This window comes from Mustela lutreola, chromosome 12, assembly GCF_030435805.1.
Source record: "Mustela lutreola isolate mMusLut2 chromosome 12, mMusLut2.pri, whole genome shotgun sequence".
NCBI classification, from domain to species: domain Eukaryota; kingdom Metazoa; phylum Chordata; class Mammalia; order Carnivora; family Mustelidae; genus Mustela; species Mustela lutreola.
Window position 1 is genome coordinate 4,768,268 of NC_081301.1, and position 15,868 is coordinate 4,784,135.

The 15,868-nt window shown below is 52.4% G+C and overlaps 1 protein-coding gene across 11 annotated transcripts in view; it reads right to left on the reverse strand.

Annotated features, from left to right (window-relative positions):
* The window catches only part of PRRC2B (proline rich coiled-coil 2B), an 88,508-nt gene extending 73,040 nt beyond the window's left edge, over positions 1-15,468 (reverse strand). For 6 of the 11 annotated variants that reach the window (XM_059141561.1, XM_059141555.1, XM_059141560.1 and 3 more), the window contains exon 1: positions 15,242-15,467. The gene's annotated coding sequence lies outside the window, so the exon portion shown is untranslated. Of the gene's footprint in view, positions 1-15,241 lie in introns of all 11 variants that reach the window. The other 5 variants (XM_059141556.1, XM_059141562.1, XM_059141557.1 and 2 more) reach the window with 3 other exon arrangements.
* Between the last annotated feature and the right edge of the window lie 400 nt (positions 15,469-15,868).

Genomic DNA, 15,868 nt, shown 5'->3' on the forward strand with positions numbered 1-15,868 from the left:
TGCAATAAAACAAGACATAATGAAAGCAGAAGTACAAAATAATCCCATCGGTTGGAAACCTTAAAACTCTTAAAAATTTTTTTGAATCGGGTGCCTGGGTGGCTCAGTGGGTTAAGCCGCTGCCTTCGGCTCAGGTCATGATCTCAGGGTCCTAGGATCGAGTCCCGCATCGGGCTCTCTGCTCAGCAGGGAGCCTGCTTCCTCCTCTCTCTCTCTCTGCCTGCCTCTCTGCCTACTTGTGATCTCTCTCTGTCAAATAAATAAATAAAATCTTAAAAAAAAAAAAAAAGGGAAATTCAAAATCATCGCTGCAGAATACCTAGAAAAGCACAGATGGAGAAAAGAACACTAAACTTCAAAACTTTTAAAATAGACAAATTTGTACTCAGAAGACATTTAGTAATCTAAAAACCTTAAATTTCTAACAGAAAAGAATAAAATTAAGCATCCAATTCTAGAAGTTGGAAAAAAGACATGATGGAGGCGCCTGGATGGCTCAGTGGGTTAAGCATCTGACCTTGGTTTCGGCTCAGGTCCTGATCTCAGGGTTGTGGGATTAAGCCCGGTGTAGAACTCCCCACTGACAGGGGAGCCTGCTTGGGATTCTCTCTCTCTCTCTGCCCCCGCCCCCACTCTCCCTAAAGAAGAAAAGACATGACTTAATGCTGAGGGATGCAGAGACAATCAATGAGGAGCAAGCCAAAAGTAATTTAATGAATAAAATGGAATTAAAAATAGTTATTTGAGGGCCACCTCTGCCTTCGGCTCAGGTCATGATCTCAGGGTCCTGAGATTGAGCCCCACATCCAGCTCTCCGCTCGGCAGGGAGTCTGCTTCCCTTCCTCTCTCTCTGTCTGCCTCTCTGCCTACTTGTGATCTCTGTCCGTCAAATAAATAAATAAAATCTTTAAAAAAAAAATAGTTCTTTGAACCAAGAAATAAAACAGATAAACCACCAAGAAAAAGGTATGTGGGGACGCCTGGGTGGCTCCGTTTGCCTTTGGCTCAGGTCACGATCCCACAGTCCTGGGATCAAGGCCCAAGTTGGGCGCCCTGCTCTGCAATGACCTGCTTCTCCCTCTCCCTGCTGCTCTCCCTACTTGTGCTCTGTCAAATGAAAAGAAAACGGTATGTGCACCTCATTTTACAGACAAGACACTAAGTCTGAGAGGTTGCAAGATTGGCCCACGGTCACTACCGACAAGTCAGGACACTGGAACACCTGAGCTCAAACCCAGGTCAGCCTGACATCCAAGTCGGCTCCAAAACACAGGCACTCAGTGGGCCCCCGAGAATGATCATGGGGCCACCAGGATACGATGCCCACAGTACTCCCAGGCTCTGCCAGTACTCCCAGTGCCGTGGGGAGGGTGCGGATTAAGGGTGTGCTGGAGTGGGATCTGGGCAGGCACTGCATCGGGGAGGGACTCCAACAGAGGTCCCAGAGCCCCAGAAGGTGTGGCAGTACCAAGCTCCTCATCCACAGGGGTCTGTCTTGAAGTTCCAAGCCACAGTACCTGCCGGACAGTTTCAGTGACCCTTGTCATCACTCCTGACCAACTTAAACTGTTATGGCTCCTTTCTTCATGGGCCAGGGGGTCAGTCCCTACATACCTAGCTCACGGGCGTGGGCCGAAGCCTGCAGAGGACTCTTGACTAGAAATCCACTGCAGTCTGGTAAGAGTTCCTGGCCTAACTCCTCTTTTGAAAATGCGGTTAATTTAACAACAACAAGAAAAGACAATTTCAATTTACAGCTGGAGATGGACAGTTGGAGAGATGTGCCACACACAGGCCTCTCTCTCCCAGGGTCACAACTTACCAGGGACCTGGCAAATAAAAAAAACATATCACACACACACACACACACACACACACACACACACACCTGTATTGGATTCCTCCTCCCTTTTTCCACCTCCAGAGAGCGGTGAATCAGCAAGTGAGCAGCTCTCAGCAAATGCCACTAAAATCTATGTTCTTTCTGGTACAGTCTGATTTAGCAGAGAACAGAAACTGGAGATGGTATTTGTATTGGATTGTTCTTTCTAACCAGATCAACAAAGCAGTTTCCGAGGGCCACCGACAGATGAGCAGACACACGTGACTGACTCGGCTAGAGTCGTCTGAGCCACCAGGGCCCCAACACCAGCAGCCAGGGCACTCGGGAGGAGGCTGAGCAAAACACAGAGCCTGGGAGAAGCACCTGCCACAGAAGAGCCAAAAATGCACCGACTGCCCGGTCCGGGGACCGCTCTCCACAAGCATGTATGTCATTCACATCCACACGGGTGACCTTTGTGACCGGTTCTCTGCAACCATTAGATGTCACAAACACACATTCAGCCTCATCAATGCAAATAATGCTAAAGGATGCAAGAAGAGCCCCTCCAGCTCAAAAGCTAATTCCCACTAGCCCTGGGGGACACCCTTCATAGCCTCGGCCCTCAGCTCACACGAACCCAGCAGCAGCTCTCGGTCAAGTTATGCTCTACCGACGGGGAAGTTCCCCCGTGTGCAGCAGCTCACCTTCTTCTCTGAGCACACTCTGGTCATCTAAGAAAATAATATACCAATCCTCCTCATCCTTTTGAAGGCCTACATTTAGTATTTCCCTGTGTAACTGTGCCACATTTACCCACTGCCCTACGGAGAGATGTAGGAATTACTGCCAACTGTGGGCACCTGGGGGGCTCAGTCCATTAAGCCCGTGACTTGGATTCAGGTCATGATCTCAGGGTCCTGGGACTGAGCCCTGCATCAGGCGGCCGAGCTCAGCGAGGAGGCTGCTTGTCGGGCTCTGTCTACCCCTCCCCCTGCTTGTGTCCCCCACCTTTAAATAAATAAACAAAATCTTAAAAGGAAAAGAAAGGAAACGTTATTTCCAATTGTATACTACGACAAACAATGCTACAAGCCAATTCCCAGTACGGGTTCGTAGACACACCTGGGCCAGTATCTGTGGACTGTCTGACATTTCTACGAAGCATATTTCTCGTTTGGGACCAAGGAACTGAAAGGCTGAAAGGAGACCCCAGACCCCCCACCCAGGTGAAGGACGAAAGGCAAACGCCCTCCAACAGCCACTCACCACAAAACAAGGGCCCCATCTTCCAGCCCTCCTCTGACCATGGCACGCCTAGAGCCACCGGGAGGAGGCAGAAAAGAGGCCACAGGGACTTCCTGACAAGCCCCAAAGGAGACTCCCGAGCAACAAGGCATTGCACCTGGAGGGAAAGGCGCCCTTTAATCAGAGGGAGGAAGCAGCCCCGCAGGTGCCCCAGGCCTGCAGGGTCGCTGCCGCTGCCACCACCACCATCACCACTGCATAGAGGACCGTCCTCAGCACTGCAGAAGGAGCAGTCCTAAAGTCCCGGTGTGGAGGCCACAGGTGAAGGAGGAACGGGCTGAGGTCACTCTGTCCTCTGCCGTCAAGCCCCTCCTGTCACATATACCGACACCCCAGTCTGCTCACAGAGACGGCTCAGCAACAGCGCAGGCCCCAGAAATCCACCTTTTCTCTGATGAAAGTAAATTAACTCACCCACACGCGCTGAAGGCGGGGAGGCTAAAAGGACCGAGTTGGTTTAAACGATCTCCAACGAGCCCAAGGACCAGACCCCGGAACCCACATGCTATTCATTCCGGGAGCCTCCAATGCTACAGGAGCCCAGGAAGATTACCGTCACTGGGCCACCAATGTGTGAAGTAACTAAAAGGAAGAACCCGAAAATAAGGGACCAGTGTTCCCAGGGGCTTTCACCAGCGCGCCTGTGCCTGGAGCACAGGTGGAAACACACCAAGGTAATTCACTTGTTATTCGTAAGGAGTCTTACAGCAATGTGACCAGCACTGCTAGAACTCTCTTCTCACAATCCTGCCGCCCCCTCGCCACCCCATCGTCTCCCCCACCAGTCCTCACACACCACACTGTGCCACTCCCTACCCTAGACAGGTTCCCGTCCCAGAGTGCACGGCCTACTCTGCCCCCCACTACCAGGACGACACCAAACCCTATATGACCAGAAGACCTCGGGCGGGGCTGCATGCGCCTGTTATGCTCTTTGCCGCCACCAACAGCGACCCCGCAGTGTCCTGACTCATCCAGAGTGGCAAAGAACAAGGTGACGGCCTTTTTTATTCCTTAAGAGAACAAGAAAGGACCCAGTGACAATGCTGGGGAACCATATGTAAAGTAAAATGTCTTTTATTTGTCTTTATTGACATTAAGATATAATGATAAGAGCACCTGGGTGGTCCAGTCAGTTAAGTGCCCGACTTCATCGACTCTGGATTTCGGCTCAGGTCATGATCTCGGGATCGTGATCGAGCCCTGCCTGAGCAAGCCCTGTGTCTGGCTCTGCGCTGAGCGGAACCTGCTTAAGATTCTTCTCTCTCTCCCTCTGCTGCTCCTCACCCCACCGCCCTCTACCCGCCCCTCTCTCTCAGGAAAAAAAAAAATGTGCCTATAAAATTCCTGTCTCCTGTTTTCCAGCGGTCACTTAAAATTCATATGCAGAGTTAAAGCATTCCCATTAGTGGAAAACAAAACTGTTCTCAAGACAGCAGTCATCTCTTGATCTGAAAAAGGGATAGCAGACAGGATGAAATGACTCATTTTCTACTTTGTGCACTTCTCGAATGTTTGGGTTTTTTTAACAAGCCTGTATGGTTACCGACACATTGTTTTTAAGGTCTGGGTAAACTGAGCAACACAGAATCAACGTTCTGCCTTGTTTCTGAGCTGAGCAGGGCCACAGTCACAGCAAACACTCTAAGACAGGTTTCATCCCATCTGGCAGGAAACAGAGGCTCAAAGGCTGTACCCCACTTGTTGAAGCCCCTACTGCAAGCAGATATGAGGGACAGAAACGAACACTCCCGTCTGCCCGATGCCCAGTCGGGGGGAGCCAGGGTCATAGCTGGCACGCTGCAGAGCCTGCCTCGCACCCATCAACTACCTGAACACACTCATCTTTACTCCTCAAGGTATTTACCCCAAATTCTCCAGGAATAGCAGGGACTCGGCACAGGGCGGCAGCAAGTAACCCAACACCCCAGCAAGGTGGTATTTACCTGGGACAGAGAGAAGGACCGCAGAGTGCTCTGATGCACCTGCCCCTCGGGGAGACCCCTGGTCAAGGGGTCTGAGCTCCTGGAGGTGATGGCAGGGGCCCTTTGATTTGGGTCTCAGTTTTCTGCATGTAGCACAGGGCCCAGCACACTACTAACATCTAGTCAACAAATGAGACCCAAGTGTATACGGCAGCCTACCCCAAACCCCTAGGCCTCGGCTGGTGCTGCATCCAGGAACCATTAATAGCTACTGTTTACTGCGAGCCTGCTTGCCTAGTGCCAGGTACCTTAGAAACACTTTGGCAAGCGACCTGCTGAAGGCTTCGCCCCATCCAGAAGGAAGGCGTTACTGCCGTATTTTGCAGACAAGGAGAACAGGGACTCTGAAAGATGAAACCACCTTGAATCACCCAGCTTGCAAGCGGTTGAACCTGGGTTCAACCAGGAAGAAGGCAGTGGACCTCAAAGCCAAGGGGTACCCCCCTCAGGAAAGGAGCAGGGGGGAGCCAGGCACGCCCCCTCTGCCGGTGACTTCTCTCAGGTCAAGCTAGGGACAACACCTTCCAGGGCCAGAGGCACCATCCCAAACTGCACCCCCACTGGGCACTTTCTCTCACCAAAGCACAAATCCTTCCCCACCTGGCCTGACGAAATATCATCCGGGCATCTCCAGGGGTTTCATCTCTGCGGTCACTTCACCCAGGAAGCATGATTTCCTGGAATAGCCAGATGGGGAAAGACCAGGCCGAGAGGCCAAGGGGTAGAGCAGGCTGAGTGTCTGAGCAGACGTGCACGACAGCCGTGATCAGGAAATGCAACAGAGGGTTGGCCTCCAAGTTAGTCCCACACAGCGAGAAATATTAACAGCAAAAAACCACCAAGGGCTGCAAAATGGGAGCCTCAGAAACCTCCAGAGAGGCTAGGCTCCGGTGTGTAAAGGCTGGAAGAAAACATCTGTGCGAACAGGCTACCCTGTGCCTCTCCTCGCAACCCCTCCTGGCCCTCCCCCAGGGAAAGCACCTCCTGCCATGGCCAACTCTCCAAGCCTCCAGACCACGGTAAATGTCGCTTCCCAAACAAAATCCAGGATCCTACCCGGACTGTGGCAAGCCTGAAACACTAAGTGCCTTTGATCTGGGAAATAAGCTCATCCAAAATGATGCATAAAGGCCACTCATTCAGTGAAGTCCACGGTCCAGAAACACTCACTCTCATATACTATTGTTTACAAACGGACGCAGTTTTCTGAAGTTATTCAGCAGAACTCTTACCAAAATGCCATCCAAGTCCAGTCCACGCCGCAGAAACCCTCACACGCTATTATACACAAATTATATGTTCCTCAAGAAAAATCTGACAGGATTTTACCAAAATTGTGTAACATCCAAAAATTAGAAATAGCCCAGATGTCCATCAATAGGAAAGAGGTTAAATCAAGTATATGCACAAAGTACTCTCTGCAATTGCTAACCAGATGACGTAATCCGTCGGAGAGACCATCGCGGAGCACACATTATTTTATTACTTGCAAAGGGAAGCCTGCTTTAAGAATATAAATGTGTGTGGGGGATAATGTGCGCCATTTTTCTTTTCTGGAAGGAATGACAAGAAACTTCTCATAGCGTTTTCTTTGCAGAGACTGAAAAAGAGCTCTTATACCTTTTAATACAGCTTAAATTTTCTAACTACCTTTTTTTAAGATTTTTTTTTTATTTACTTATTTATTTAATAGAGAGATCACAAGTAGGCAGAGAGGCAGGCGGTGGGGGAGGGAGCAGGCTCCCTGCCGAGCAGAGAGCCTGATGCAGGACTCCATCTCAGGACCCTGGGATCATGACCAGAGCCGAAGGCAGAGGCCTTAACCCACTGAGCCACCAGGAGCCCCTACCTAACTTTAAAAAAAAAAAAAAAAAAGATTCTATTTATTTATTTGACGGAGAGAGGCAGTGAAGAGAGGGAACACATGCAGAAGGGAGCTGGAGAGGGAGAAGCAGGCTCTCTGCTGAGCAGGGAGCCCGTCAGAGCCCAATGCGGGGCTCAATCCCAGGATGCTGGATCATGACCTGAGCTGAAGGCAGACGCTTAACAACTGAGCCACCCAGGCGCCCCCTCTACCTTTTTTAAAAAGTAAACTGGAAACATCTGGGCCATGGAATTATAAGTTATTTTGGGGTTCTTTTCTTCATACACTTGTAGATTTTTTAAACTTAATAAATATTATTTTTAAAAAACACTGAAAGTGTGATAGATCTGTATATATTAATCCGAAAAAATTCTCTTGACACGTTTAAAAATGCATGTTGTGGTACAAGAAAAGCAGTATGATCCCATCTGTGTTCTAGAAGCCTACCTACAAAGGGCCGCATTTACACGCGCATCTAGAGTCTGGGAGTTTAAACACGCCCAACTATAAACAGTACTTACTGCCTGGGAAGCTGGAGGAAAGAGCTTTCATTTTTTTCTCCATACACTTGTTTTTTTCTTGTTTTTAATGAGTATGTACACTTTTGCAATTAATTTTATATCAGAAGAAAATCCCACTTTCTGCTCGAGGACAAGGTCTCCACTGTCCCCAGCAACTTGTGAACACTCAGCCCATTCACCCTCACGGCAGGTCAGCCAGGCGGCAGGGACAGGCCCTCCTCCCAGACAGGCGTGCGTTTCCGTGCAGCCCAGGACAGAGCAGTTCTTGAAGCTCTGCACTGTGTGTAAACAACACCTGCCGGCCGAAACAAGCTCCAGGAGACACAAAGGAGCCCTGGAGCGCGGCTGGGATGACCTCCTTTCCGCAGCTGGTCCTGCAGAAATGCATGCCATCATTCTACACAAGGATGCCATCTCCAAGGTGATCTCCAAGGTCAGTGGGAGAGTCACCTCCCGCTTCCCAGGGCCCGAGTCCTACCTGCCCTCCCCCAGGCTGGTGACCAGCCACGGCGGAGTACTCACACAACAGGTTCCCATCCAAAGGGCTCCAGCGCTCTGGAAAGCAAGCTGACCCACAGGCTTTCTACTGCAGCCCACACAATTCTGATTTCAACTTAGAAACACTTTTAATACTCCATGGCTTGGCATACTGTTTTCAACGGTTACTTCTTTCTTTCTCTTTGTAAGCTTTTGTTTTTTAAGCATCTTTACACCCAACGTGGGGCTCAAACTCACAACCCTGAGATCAAGAGTCACATGCTCCACTGACTGAGCCAGCCAGGCGCTGACTTCAAGTCTGTTACATGTTCCAGGACCTTCCCTCGCCTACCCAGGCTGAGTGGCCCTGACTCCTCCACACACTTCCATGAGAGCCTCCTCACAGCTCCGCCGCCCCTTCTGCACGCGGGCACCCTCCCTGCCAGACACCGAGAACGGCGAGCCCCAGGAAGCCGTGGCCCACGCTCCCTCTCTCACTCCACCGGGGAAAATGTCAGTCAATAATCAAGGGCAAGAGGGCATTTATAATTTGTCATCTAGGGGCGCCCGGGTGGCTCAGTTGGTTAAACCTCTGCCTTCGGCTCAGGTCATGATCCCAGGGTCCTGGGATCAAGCCCCGCATCGGGCTCTCTGCTCAGCAGGGAGCCTGCTTCCCTCTCTCTCTCTGCCTGCCTCTCTGCTTACTTGTGATCTCTCTCTGTCAAATAGATAAACAAAAGCTTAAAAAAAAAAAAAAAAAAAAAAGCAACAGTTGTCCTCTACTGACAGATGACCGGATAAACACACGGTGATATATGGAATGGGATGTGGAGTATTATTCAGTCGCAAAAAGGAATGGAGTCCTAACACCTACTACAGCACGGATGAACTTTGAAAACAGCATGTGAAAAAAGCCAAACACAAGAGGGCAAACGCTGTAGGATTCCACTGAGAGAGAGAGAGAGAGAAAGGAGACGGTGGTTGCCAGGAGCTGAGGGAAGGGGAATGAGGGATCCGTGTTCAAAGGGTACAGGTTCAGTTTGGGAAGGTGATAAAGTTCTGGAGACGGGCGGCGGTTGCACCACACTGGGAATGCACGTGAGGGCACTGAATTGGTACTCTTAAAAAACAGTTAAAATTTTTAAGATTAACCTTAGAGAGGCCCGGGCAGCTCAGTCCATTAGCCGTCTGCCTTCAGCTCAGGTCCTGATCCCAGGGTTCTGGGATCGAGCCCGTGTCAGGCTCCCGCCTCAGTGAGGAGCCTGCTTCTCCCTCTGCCCCTGCTCCCCCTGCTTGTGCATGTACGTGCTCCCTCTCTGACAAATAAATAAATAAACCTTTGGGAAAAAAATGATAAACCTATGTATACTCTACTACAAAATATTGTCTTAAACAAGGGTATTTAAAATTGTGAAAAGCGGCACTTAGGTGGCTCAGCTGGTTGAACATCCGACTCTTGCTTTCAGCTCAGGTCATGATCTTGGGGTTGTGAGATCGAGCCCCATGACAGGCTTGGCGCAGGCAGAGTCTACTTCAGATTCTCTCTTCCTCTCCTTCCCACTCACTCTCTACCTCTCTCTCAAATAAATAAAAGCTGTGAAAAGAACTACAAAGAAAAGCAACAGAGGCGAGGAAAGAATCATGGGAGCATGATGACAAAGTCACACTGAGACGCTCCCAAAGGCCTCTTTAAGGAGGTGCTGCCTTCTCTCCACTGGACCATGAGCTCCCAAGGAACCCAAGTGTGGCACTCACATCTCTGTGTCCCCAGAACAGCAAACATTTAAGTCAAGACACTTGTTCAGACTCATCCTGGTAAATGGAGTAAGACTTCAGGGTTCACTCAGCAGGGGGCTTAGCTAGGACTGAGACAGCCTGGACCGAGATACTCAGAACTTAGTGGCCCAGGAAAGAATCCACCCTGGAGACAAGGCTGGAGTCAAAAGTGACAAGGGCCGGGACGCCTGGGTGGCTCAGTTGGTTGGACAACTGCTTTCGGCTCGGGTCATGATTCCCGGGATCGAGTCCCGCATCGGGCTCCCAGCTCCGCGGAGAGTCTGCTTCTCCTTCTGACCTTCTCCTCACTCATGCTCTCTCTCACTGCCTCTCTCTCAAATAAATAAATAAAATCTTAAAAAAGGAAAAAAAAAAGTGACAAGGGATGAAGGCGAAAACCCACTGTGTGCCAAAAAGAACTGAAGAAGGAGCCTGCATCCTCCCTATTCTGCAAATGCCCCTCACAGGAAATAATCAGCAATGCACCCCAAGATGTACGTGTCAGGATGCGCCCTAAAAATCTGTTTACAAGAAGTGAGTAACAACAGTTCAAATGTCTAACAAAAGAGGATTCAATAAATCATGGCATATCCATATAAAGCAATTATACAACTGTTAAAATATATTTTTGGGGCTCCCGGCTGGCTCAGGGGGTAGAGCATGCGACCCTTGATCTCGGAGGTCATGAGTTCAAGTCCCATGTCGGGCGGAGAGCTTACTTAAAAATAACAGTATTAGGAAAATACCCTATAATGTTAAGAACTATAAACTGTGAGTGGCATATACAGTAGTTTATTGATTTTGAGAAAACAAACACACACTCAAAGGAAATACACCGGCCTTTACGGCGGTTCTCTCTGGATAGTGAGGTCACAGGTGATTTGTATTTGTATTTTTATCTTTATTCTTTTCACTAATTTCCTTCCCAGTAAAAATGTTACTTTTACGAATAGGGAAAAACATTTGTAACAGGCCTTTGCGCAGTGCCCGGCAAAGACCACATGCTCCAGGGGCACCTGCTGCAGGACAAGGACTTCGAAAATCAACAAATCACTGCTTTTGCAACACCACCAAGAGGAAAAGACCAATGGTTCTCTGGGAGGAGGAGGAAAGGATACAGAGCACAGCTACAAAACCAGCTGCAGAGGTGGGAGCGGAAGGAAGCACTCTCAGGGAGACCGTCAAAGACCCCCAGCAAGTTAAGATCAAGATCGGCCTCATTCTGCCCCCCACTCCCGCCCCTCCCTCTGCAGGCAGCCCAGGTCGCTGGCGGCATCTTTTGGGCACAACCCAGCCACGGTTGACAGTCAACAAGTATAGGGAACAACAAGGCTCAACCAAGACTCACAGCTCGAGTCACACAGGCAGCCTCCCTCCCATGCAGAGGTTCCCCGCAGGCCTGCCACAGAGAAAAACAATGACCTGTACCACCGACAGCGGAGCTGGGGGTTTGGAGCTCCCAGGTGAGGAGGCCTGGTCCAAATGGCACCTTTAAAACCTAAAAGCTTGTCATAACCAATTTTATTTCATCAGAAATCTCACCGTCTTTCTCCTCTGTCTCTCTCTCTCTCCCCTGAGCACCACAGGCGATCCCTTTCTTTGTCCAAATGACAGACCAAAGGTTCTTAAGGTTATACAAGACCCAGAAAAAATGCGACTTTCTTAAGAAAGAAATTGAGTCATGACTTGAAAAGCAGACAGTCTAGTTAGGCCTGACCAAGATATGAAATTCAGAGCATAAAACCCAACAGATCTCTGCTGGAAATTTTATATTTCAAGGGGAAGATACTGCTTTAAAATCCATGTAGACAGATCCTATCTGATATCTGCCAAACCACAACAAGATACAAATGCCTGACGGTAGAGAAGCCTCATTAACAAATTTAGAAATACACCACACTAGCCCACCTGGCCTCTTCTGGTTTGAAACAGAAACCAACATAGAAATGATCAATCTTAAATGGTAGAATAATGAGACATATAACCAGCATACAGCCATTAGCAACATGAGTCAGTACTTTGTGCAAGCTTAAAAAAAAAAAAAAAAAAAAGCTTTAAAGTACAATAAAATAATCCTTTGCAAAAAAAGAGAACTGAGGGGCGCCTGGGTGGCTCAGTGGGTTAAGCCGCTGCCTTCGGCTCGGGTCATGATCTCAGGTCCTGGGATCGGGCCCCACATCAGAGCTCTCTGCTCTGCAGGGAGCCTGATTTCTCCTCTCTCTCTGCCTGCCTCTCTGCCTACTTGTGATCTCTGTCTGTCAAATAAATAAATAAAATCTTTAAAAAAAAAAAAAAAAAGAGAGAGAACTGAAATTTAAAAGTGGGTGGGGGATGGTGAACAGGCCTAACAAAAATCCCTCAGCCAGGCCAGGCCAGGCCAGGCAAGCAGACCGTGCTGGAACTAGTTCTGACTTGCCATTCCTGAAATTCCACTCTCCCGGGGTTTTCTGGCTCTCCCTTCCCCAGGCTCTTTACCCATCTGGGCTCCAAGGAGACTGGAGAGGACCCAGGCCACTGTAAGCAACAGCCTCTTCCCCACCGACCCCAAACCCCCCCAACCCCCCCGCGAGCTGAAATAAAGCCCCTCCATGCAGCCTTCGAAAACTGAAAATTCACAGGTAAACCAAAAGATTGCTGGGGAGGGCAGGGTATTCATCTCCTTCCCTAACAAACCAGCTAAAAAACAGTCCAGAGCCAGACCTGGCCAGAATGAAATCAGATAGAAAAAAAGGGCCAAGAGGCAGGAAGCTGGGAACACTGACAGGGTGATATGGCCCCGCTAAGATGTCTCAGTTCCACAGCCAGTGGGCCAGGAGGAGGTTCCGAGGAGGTTTTAAGAAAACACAACAAAACCAAGATGGTTGTGGGAATGTCAAAATGCACCAAAACAAATGCCCAGCAGACTACAGAATCACTCAGCCCAAGAGACGATCTCCAGGGACATTTACAAACAAGCTACAGGTTTGGCCTGGGTCCCAGCCCTCACCTGTCACCAAGACTGGGGTCAATTTCCCCTGTTAGCCTCAGTCCCTGCTATGCTCACCAATAAACGTCGTGAGCGGCCTAGCTGTTCTAGGCCAGTCTAGTGCTTCCAGGCATTAAGTAGTAGTCGTAATAGAAAAATATCAGCTAGGGGGGCACCTGGAAGGCTCAGGGGGTTAAAGCCTCTGCCTTCAGTTGAGGTCATGATCCCAGGGTCCTGGGATGGAGCCCCACATTGGGCTCTCTGCTCAGCGGGGAGCCTGCTTCCCACCACCCCCACCACCCCCACCCCCCTCACCCCCACCTCTCTGCCTATTTGTGATCTGTCTGTCAAATAAATAAATAACATCTTAAAAAGAAAAATCACCGAGGGATAGAATTTGAGGGTGGGGAAGTCACAGGGCCATCAGCCAGAGGAACGGGAGAAAAAGATCAGGACTGGAGCAAGGACCAGAAAACTCGGCAACCAACAAAAACAACATACATCTTCATCACCCTCCTATGGACAGAAGCAGTTTACCACAAACAGAAAGTGAGGCTCACAAGAGCCCCAACAAATACCCAAGTCAAGGCATTAATTATTCCCATTTTACAGACAGATGGAGGAGTTGCGGCTCAGGGACTTGCATAAGGTAACCCAATAAGGAGCAGAATCCAGGCTCCAAGAGACACCTGCCCGAACAAGCACAGGCTCCCCAGGTGATTATTTGCCATTCCCAAAGGAAAGCAGTCATCCTCAAAAGGCAGGAGTCCCCAGCCTCTGCTTGTTGTTCTCAGTATCTCCCACTGTTCTAGAACTGCCTTCAGCCAAGCTGCAGACCTGCGTTTAGAAGGGACAGGCACCCCTAGACCCAAGGACGGTAACATTACCACACAAGCCAGTTCCTGTGGGGCTCCAAAGGGCACTTGTCTCTCCACAGAGGCCCAGCACTGAATGCACAAGGGCCCAGAGAGAGATGTTCCATGGGCTGAGTGTCTTAGCCCCAGCACCTGTGGCATCCACGGCTGGATCGGGTCAGCCCTATGGGTGGCAACGAAGCGGCTGGATTCCATCCCAGGGGGGTGATGGCAGGTACAGAAACAGCAGCAGGAGAAACAACTATTTACCACCAACTGTGTGCCAGGCTCTTCTAGCGCTTTCACCCTCACCCTAACCCTACAAGGCGGAGAATGCACTATTTATGCCAGCGAAGGTTCTCTGGACCCTAGATTTCTCTGGCAGAAGCAGGATTGGCACCCCAAAGCCTGGGCCTCCCAGTCCCTCACACCACACAGCACCGTACACAGGGCCGGAAGGCTGCAGATGGAAACCACGCTAGGTCTTCTAACGGATGGTTCCCAAAACCAAACTAGAAAATGTATAAAGCCACATAAAATGCACACACGATCTTAAGGAGGTGGCGGGGAGATCTCCGGGCTAATTTAACAATCGTGGAAACCAAAGGCTTCTGAAGGTTTCTCCCTGGCAGCCATTTAGCAAATGACACAGTCTTGAGAGCCTCCCCTGCCCCCGTTCTCCCCGCTTCCTCCAAGCTAACCATCCCCTGGAAAAACACCTCCTCTTCTTGCCTAAAGGTGGGCTCGGACCTCCCACGATATTTAGAAAGCGAGGGAGAAAAGAGAAAGCCACCTTCCAATTTTGTATAGGCAAATTCACTCCAGAGGCCCACGATTTCAATAGTGCTGTTTCTGACTTAGGAGAAGGGACAAAAACGAAAAAAGAAGGGAAGGAGGAAAAAAAAAACAAAAACAAAAACAAAAAACAACAAAACCCCATCTGGCAGGCCCCGAGCAGCGACATCCTGTTTATTATTAAACATTCTCAGGAACAGAGCATTAAGTATTTCGAAAATAATCCTGCCGCTCGCGCACGGAAACCGCGGCCGGCGGCGGCTCCGAGCCCCCTGCCCCCGAACGCCGAGTCCGCGGGCCCGCGGGGGGGGGGGGGGGGACACCGCCGCGCCCCCCACCCCCCCTCCAGCCCTGCGGCCGTGGGGGGTGCCCCGACCCCGGGATTCCCGCTCGGGGTGGTGCCCGGGCAGGTCGGCCCGAGAGAGGAGAGGGGGCGGGGGGCGCGGGGAGGCCGCCCCGGCCCCTTCCAGAGCAGCGGGGCGCGCGGGACCGCCGGCCTGGACGCTCGGGAGGCGGCCCCCGGGGCGCGGCGGCCCCCGCAGCCCCGCAGCCCCGGCCCCGCCGCCCGCCCAGGCCGCGCGGCGCCGCACAACAATGGCGAGCCCGGGCCCGGCCAGCCCGCCGCCGCCGCCGCCGCCTCCCCCGTCCGGCCGTCCCCCCGCCCGGCCCCGCGGCCCCGGCCCTCACCCCGGCCGGCGGGCCCCCCGCGGCGCTCGCGCGCGGAGGGCGGCCGGGCCCGGGCGCGCCGCTGTCAGTCAGCCGCCGCCGAGACAAAGCCCGGCCAGGCCGCGCCGCCGCGCCGCCTCCATCTTAGCGCCCGACCGCCGCCCCGGCCCCGGCCCGCCCCGCGCCGCCCCGCGCCGCCCCGGCCCACCTGGTCTGGTTCCGCGGGCGCGACTGGGCCGGGCGATGGCGGTCGGGCGGCGGTCGGGCGCGGAGGCGGCGGGATGGCGGCGGATTGCGAGGCGGCGGCGCGGCTGCTCGCTCGCTCGCTCGCTCCCTCCCTCCCGGGCTCGCTCGTCGCTCGCTCGCTCGCTGGAGCCTCGGAGCCTGTGTCTCGCCGCTCGCCTCCCTCTCGCGCTCGGCTCCCCGCCCCCCGCCTGCCGCCGCCCCCGCCTCCTCCGGCCTCCGCCTCCCGCCGCCGCCCGCAGCCGCGCCTCGGCCCGCGCAGCGCCCCCTGCCGCGCCGCCCGGCCTGAGGGGGGGGCTAGGGGCCCCGGGAGGGGAGGGGAGGGGAGGGGCCGGGCCGCGGGCGGAGGGGGGGGAGGGGAGGGATCCCGGGGAGGCTGGGGGGAAGAGCACGGGAGAAGGAGCGGTGGGGGGTGCGGGGGGGTCCCGGCCCGGGAGGGGCGGGGCCGGACAGCGCGTGGGTGGGGGGGGAGGCACGGGAGAAGTGGGGGCTGGGGTCCTGGGGAGACGTGGGGGGAGGGGCACGGGAGAAGGAGGGGCTGGGATCCCGGGAGGGGCGGGGCCGGGCACGGGAGAAGTGGGGGATGGGGTCC